This window comes from Lactuca virosa, chromosome 9 (assembly GCF_052849685.1).
Source record: "Lactuca virosa cultivar CGN04683 chromosome 9, Lactuca_virosa_CGN04683_v6, whole genome shotgun sequence".
NCBI classification, from domain to species: Eukaryota; Viridiplantae; Streptophyta; class Magnoliopsida; order Asterales; family Asteraceae; genus Lactuca; species Lactuca virosa.
This window is the reverse complement of record NC_136434.1, coordinates 7,667,455-7,674,269: the sequence shown is the minus strand read 5'-3', so window position 1 is coordinate 7,674,269 and position 6,815 is coordinate 7,667,455. Positions and strand designations below refer to the sequence as shown.

The following is a 6,815-nucleotide window of genomic DNA, read 5'->3' as shown; positions in this document are numbered from 1 at the left end:
TACTTGTTGGTTCATGCACACCTAAAGATTCTAAATCACCATGAAACTTCTCCAAAATTGGCACCAAATCATATGAGTTTAGGGCATGTGTTTTATGAATATTAATGGGTATGTTTAGTAAGTTCGGAAGATATTTTTTTTTTAAATATTTAGAATGTTGTTGTAAGACAAGATAAATTTTAATTCAATTTTTTTTGTTTTCTATTTATTATGTTAAGTTTTTATTATTATTTTGTATTTTAAATTTATAAAAAAATTTGGACCTAATTTTTAAATATAAATGTGTTATGGTTAGAGACTGAATGACATTGTATTCTGAGACTGGTATCTAGTCTTTGAAATATCAGGTTAGGGATTGAATAACATTGTATTTGAGACTCATATTTAGTCATTGAAAAAAAAATATTCTAGACTAAACTAGATAGTTTAGAAGACTGATATTCAATCCCAAATGATATTATCAAAGACTAACATGATAAAGGGCTGGTATTCAATCCCTAAAAGATAGTATCAATGACTGATATGACATCAAATTGGGGATTTGAAGAAAAGAATTAGAGACCGAATGAAATATTATCTAAGACTGATTTTCTGTTTTAATACTTTGATGAATTAGGGATTGAGTTTCAGTCCCAGATACATAAAAAATCAACTATCTAAGACTAGGTCTCGGGGACTAGCTAAATCAGTCAATGGTTCTCATCAGAGACTGATTATTGCCCATCAAAAACTGATTATGTCTGTCTTTGATCACCATTTTTCTTGTAGTGATATAGAACGTGTTCGGCACAGAGCGTTTGGGAGCGTTTGAGAGCTTCTAGCTTCTAGCGTTTGACAAAACGCTCCGTTTTGAACAAAAAGCCTCGTTTGACACTACAAGCTTCTAGCGTTTAGTATAAACAAAACGCTCCAAATCCAAATGCTACTTCATGTAGCGTTTAACAAAACGCTACAAGCTACAAGCTACCCGCTACCCGCTACAAGTCACCCGCTACCAACTAATTTTGCCGAACACGCCCATAGTGATTACTTCCTTTCTTCATTTTACACACAAATTAATGATATATCTAATTAGCACGGTGGAGCGACGTGGCAATCACTAACTTCAAAAATTCTAATGATATATCTACTAGCTTAGCCACCCGACCACCCATTTTCATGATTCTGCAAGAACTTCATGAGTGAGATTGATGGGAATTGATTCGTAAAAAAGATTAATGTTCGCCATTCTATATTTTCTGGGCAAATCTTTACCACTTTTTTCGCTACTACTTAGGAAAGAATCTAGTTGTAATCTTTGAGTATCCTGTTTCTGTCAACTTGGTTAGTTGCTTTTCATAAAGAGAATTGGGCCCAATTTCTGCGTTGTGCAAGGGTGATTCCAACCTGATCTTTAACATAATGTTTATCGTTCTTAGATACACTTGAATAACAATGTTTCTTTGAAGATTGGCCTAATCTACCAACCTTTAATTTCTTGGTTAAAGATGGTGGCTAATGTATGTTGAATGCTCCTACACCATGTTTTTGAGATTTGAAAGTGGAAAAGGGGAAGATTTGGAAGGAAATAAAGAGGAAAATAAAGAAATGGAAGAATAGTTTTGACTGCTTTTCTCTTCAAAATTTCCTCACATATGTGGGAACATTTGGAAGAAAGGAACTTGGAAGGCTTTAGACCAACTCCACCGTACTTCAAAATGGTACTTTTGTGTCTAAACCACCTCCAACCATACTGTAAAAATATTGATTTTTTAGAAATTGACGAAATCGACATCAAATTTGGTGTTACATTATTCATTCACATCGTTAAACATTTAGCATAGAATTACAAAAAATGAAATTATACAAAAAAATATCATTACAAAATAGGGTGCTGAAATTACGGATGTGTGTGTTTTTTTTTTTTTTTTTTTTTTTTTAAATTTTTTTTTTAATGTTAGAGCATCTCAATGAGTCAATGGTAAAGTCTTTTTACAAAGACCATGCAAAATCACGTTTGCCTGTGTTTAATAAACAAAAGCTTTGAATCAAGAAAAGATGGTGGCCATGAATGGAAAATTGTGTTTTAGGCAGACAAGCACATGAATTTGTATGGAGCTTTACATGAAAGGGGAATATCCAGATAATCATAAAAGAAGCAAGTTTGATGAAGAAGCTATATTCCTTACCAGTCACCGGCAGTTGGTTGATATTCCCAGGAAATCTTCATTTGTGCTAACTTTTTGAAAAAGAAGGTATGAAAGAAACCCCAAGATATAAATATTAGAAAAGAGTGAATGAAAATGAAAGCTTGAGGCATTGAATTCCTTTCTTTATGTAAAAGTGGAGAATATATCTTCTCTAACTTTTTTGCAAACCAAAGTAGGAATGTCAGAGCCTCCATATATTCTAGATCGCCCATCATATTTCCTGGGTAGTGCAAACGGAAAGCAAAACTTAAAGTAATTGCAACAAAATAAAACCCCACGAGCTTTGATTTTTTTTTATTGTTCTTAGTTATAACTGAATATAAGGTTGGTTTTATGGCCAAAAATGAAGTCTGTAATGTAAGCATCGTTTATCTTGCATGACAAGATAGGACATAATTGTCCTCACCCAAACTGATGTGAATGGAACAAAAATTGCATTTTTTTTTTGTGTAAAAGACGTAAATGCTCTCCTCATCATTGTCATCGAAAATACCCCTTGAAAGCTTGTCCCGGCCAGTACAGTCCAATTGTGTCATGTCTTTTCATGTCTGGTGTATGCAGCCTAATTATGAATACTAATAACAGCATTCCCCCTTTGTATGGGTACTTTTGGTCACTCTTGTCTGGTAGGGGATCCAAGAATTTTTATTTTTCTTACACTACAGAATCTTTTCTCGAGCCGTCCCTGTCTGCACCCCTAAAAACCACACAAAAGAATCAAATACATTGTGGCATGCGCCCCCCTCTTTTAAGATGGTGTTTTCCCTTTTCCCTCTCTTTTCATGATCTCTTTCCATTTTTCTTCAAATTCTATTGATGATCATGTATGTGTGTGCATTGATATAGTTTAGGGCAAAAAATGACAATTTGTACTATGTTTGATGGGTGAGAAGGATGCCAATGAGACAAAAGTTATACTTTAGCACTTAAAAATGTAGAATAAGATGAGACAAAAGTTGTACTTTAGCACTAAAAAATGTAGAATTGGTGTAACTTAAAAATATCTAAGCAATTCGGCAATATCAATAAAAATATCTCTTGTGTTCTCCCTGGACATAGCCGATCACTATCACTTTGATTGTGTGAATAACGTAAATATTGTGTTCTTGTCTTTTTTGTTTTCTTAATTACTTTGTGTGTGAAATCGTTAATCGTTTGTCTCTCCTCATCCTCATCATTGAAAATAGTCACAGAAAGCTTGTCCAGTCCGAGTTCAGTCCTAACAAAACCAGCTACATGGCAAAGTGGCAGAGTCTTGTGGTACTTAATTCATACTCATGCAAAAATCAATTCATACATATGTACTATGGATTGCTTTCTGAGATCTCAACATTTAATTTTGGGTTTTGAGTGCACTCAATAATTAGCAATCACATTCAAATGAAGGATAACCATGTCTTCTCATCGAACACATGTGAACATATCAAGACAGCTAAATTAATAACCTAAAAGCTACTGATTATAATATTATCCTACATTCATCGCCTTTAATCTAATAGAATAATAGCTAAACTAGTTGAATATATAATAACTAATACGCATGGTCTTGAGCCAAACTTATTTCTTCAACTTGAGGTCTTTCTAAGCGAGTGTCTGGTATGGCCTGAGCATTGGGATGAGGGCGCCACTCAGGTGCAGGGACATGACCTCGTTGGTGGACCCAATGAGTTTCCCCCCTACGAATACAGCTGGAACAGGAGAGGAGTTACGTCCTTGGGTTAGCAGAGCCTGCTCGATCTCCCACCCATCTGGTTCATGGTCCATCTCGTGAACCAAAGGCTCAACCCCAAGTTCTTGGAACAGAATAGTCACAGCATAGCACAAACAACAGGTGCTCTTGCTAAATATCACAACTCCATTCTCTGAGGTCAATGTTTGAATCTTGTCCATCTTAATTCGATTTGGTAATAGAAAGAAACTAGGAGAAGGGCTGAGGAGGAAGATACAGTATGTGATCTTTGTTTGAAGTTTGAAGTACTCGTCCTACTTCTATTTATATAAAACAGGTAATGTTGGACTCATTTTCTTCAAACAAGAACATTCAAATTAGGTGCTTTTCTTAGATGCTTGACACCTACTAAAGGTACCTTTCAAAGATGGATACTTTTTTATCTTTCCACACACCAAGGAACAAGTTGAACACATATTCTTTATCCCATTTGCATAAACCTGTATCTTAAACATACTATGATCAATTTTCTTTGAATGACGATCAAGCAACAAAACTACTGATGTTTTTGTCAAGACCATCTTCGGGGTGATGTGTGCCAGATCAATGACCACCTCCTCAAAGATACCGATTATGTTGCCAAGACAGTTGAAGTCTGAAAGATTCCTACTTGATCAATGAAGGTTTACTTCCTAGGTAGGATGTTCATCTGTATAGATTGATTTATTCTATGTTTTACTTGCTTTAGTATAGTTGGACTGAGATGTTGTTCAAAACCTTTATACTTATGTTGGTAAAAACATGATTGGTCTAGTTTCCGAGCGTTATTACTCTTTTGCGTCTGCGATTTCTAAACAGATGTCTGTGCATAATTTTTTTGATCATTAATACGACTTAACAGAGGCATCACATTCCTTTCTCAAAAACTTAAATGTTTGGTCGACGTGTGAAAGCTAAGGACCATGAGTTCGATTACTGCAGATTCTTTGAACCTCACAACTTAGCCACAGAAGTCCACTAGAAAAACGGAAAGATTCTAACACTAGTCACTTAGTTCAACCAGATTCTTTCTATCACCCTAACTATATTCTCAGGCTAGAAACGATTAGAATTTAATTGCTTTCGGTGTGATTCTTGATAACATGCCCACCCACTCGCATACATTCTTTAACACCTATCAATCTTGTATGCGTGAGAGTTTATCCATATATTGTGCCTCCATTACCAATGAGTCAAAATTTTCACGAACTCCTCACAATGCATTTTGAAAACATAAAAAATTTCCATGAATCTTAATTTTTAGAGCGGATCTGATACACACACAGAAGGTAGTTGACATGCCTATATACAAAAACAGTATCAGGCTTCAGGATCACAGGATGTATGTATGCTACTCTATGTGCTGATAACACCTACCTTTAAACGTCCATCTTATTAGAGGTCTATGGAAATGGGTGGGACGGTAGCTATATTACGGCATTCACAATGCATTGAGATCTATAGAATTCAGTGGATTGCCAAATCATTATCGTATATTCGGTACACTTATGTCATTTTTTTTTCTACAATACAAAGTTCAATGGAATATATTTAAATATTTATTTTGAGAATTAGGAAACTTTCTTTTTTCTTCTTGAAGGGTTTAATGACCGTTGAATTTCAAATTTATTGAATGCTAATGTGACATCTCACCTACAGCTTCATCCATTAAATTAAATGACAACTAAGTTTACCACCTCCTTCAATTCTCTTATTGGACTCTCCATTGTAGATGCTCTTATGCATTCTAATAAATTAATGAGCCAGCTGTACCAGGCCTCATACTTTTTCTTGCATAGGAATTACAAAGTCTATCTATACCTTACAAGAAACTAAAGCTTTAAGGATCCTAGACACCCATTTTTTAAATATGTTAGAAATTTAGGGGCTGAATGCAGGGTTTTTAAAAAAATGGGTGCCTAGGATCCTTAACTTGTTTGCTTTATATATATATATATATATATATATATATATATTATAAAGTTTCCGGTTTACCCTTTTGCCCCTTCGTTAGGAAGTTACTTGTTTGATTCTGTTGGATGATAATTAACACATCTCTTGCTTGCAGGGTCAAGTTGTAGAGAGACAAACAGTCGAGCAATCTCATAGAAAAATTCTTGTACTTTTTAAAGCTTAATACCTGTAGGAAATCAGGCCCTCACTCACTCTTTTGAACGCCGATCAAAACAGCAAGTTTGTATCTATATTACTTTCACAAAATCTGATTACCTCCTACTGAATACATTTACTAGTGCTACCTATTTATAACAAACAAAACAATAAAAACACATTCTCATAAACACTCCATGTTTTCCTTCTAAGTAACAACAAACTCCACCGTTCACTTTGAAGTCCAACAAATTCGGTCAACTCTAGACCAAGTCATTAACATGCAGAATATTGATGACCCATGCAAATGACCCGTACCCGACTTGACCCGTATTCTATCCAAACCATCAAGATTAACCCAACATTCACCCCCTTAATCTTGATACTTTTCTTCTTGTTTCTTGGTACCTGCTTTCTTTTCTTGCTACTTGATGTTTTGTTTCTAATCTGCTAGCATATGACAAGGATTTGCTGCTTCCTTTTTCTTTTTCTGATCACCAAAAGTGATCAGACTTGCTGCTTGCTTTCATTCTTTCTTCTTTCTTTCTTCTTTCTTTCTTTCTTTCTTCTTTCTTCATTCTTCTTTCTTTCTTTCTTCTTTCTTTCTTCTTCTTTCTTTCTTCTTTCTTCTTTCTAATTTGCTGTTGTGCAGCCTTTCTTTATGCTTTGTACTTGTCACGAACTTGCTTTCTTTCTTATGTTTGTTGACTGTTTCTTGCTGTGATTTTTTTTTGCTGCTACTTGCTTGCTAACATGCAACAAACATGTTGTTGCTTCTTTCTTTCTTCTGTTCACAAAGACCCAGCATT

At 34.8% G+C, this 6,815-nt stretch overlaps 1 pseudogene; it reads right to left on the bottom strand.

Moving 5' to 3' along the window:
• Positions 1-3,467: 3,467 nt before the first annotated feature.
• Positions 3,468-4,175, bottom strand: LOC145138796 (glutaredoxin-C13 pseudogene; annotated as a pseudogene).
• Positions 4,176-6,815: the final 2,640 nt, after the last annotated feature.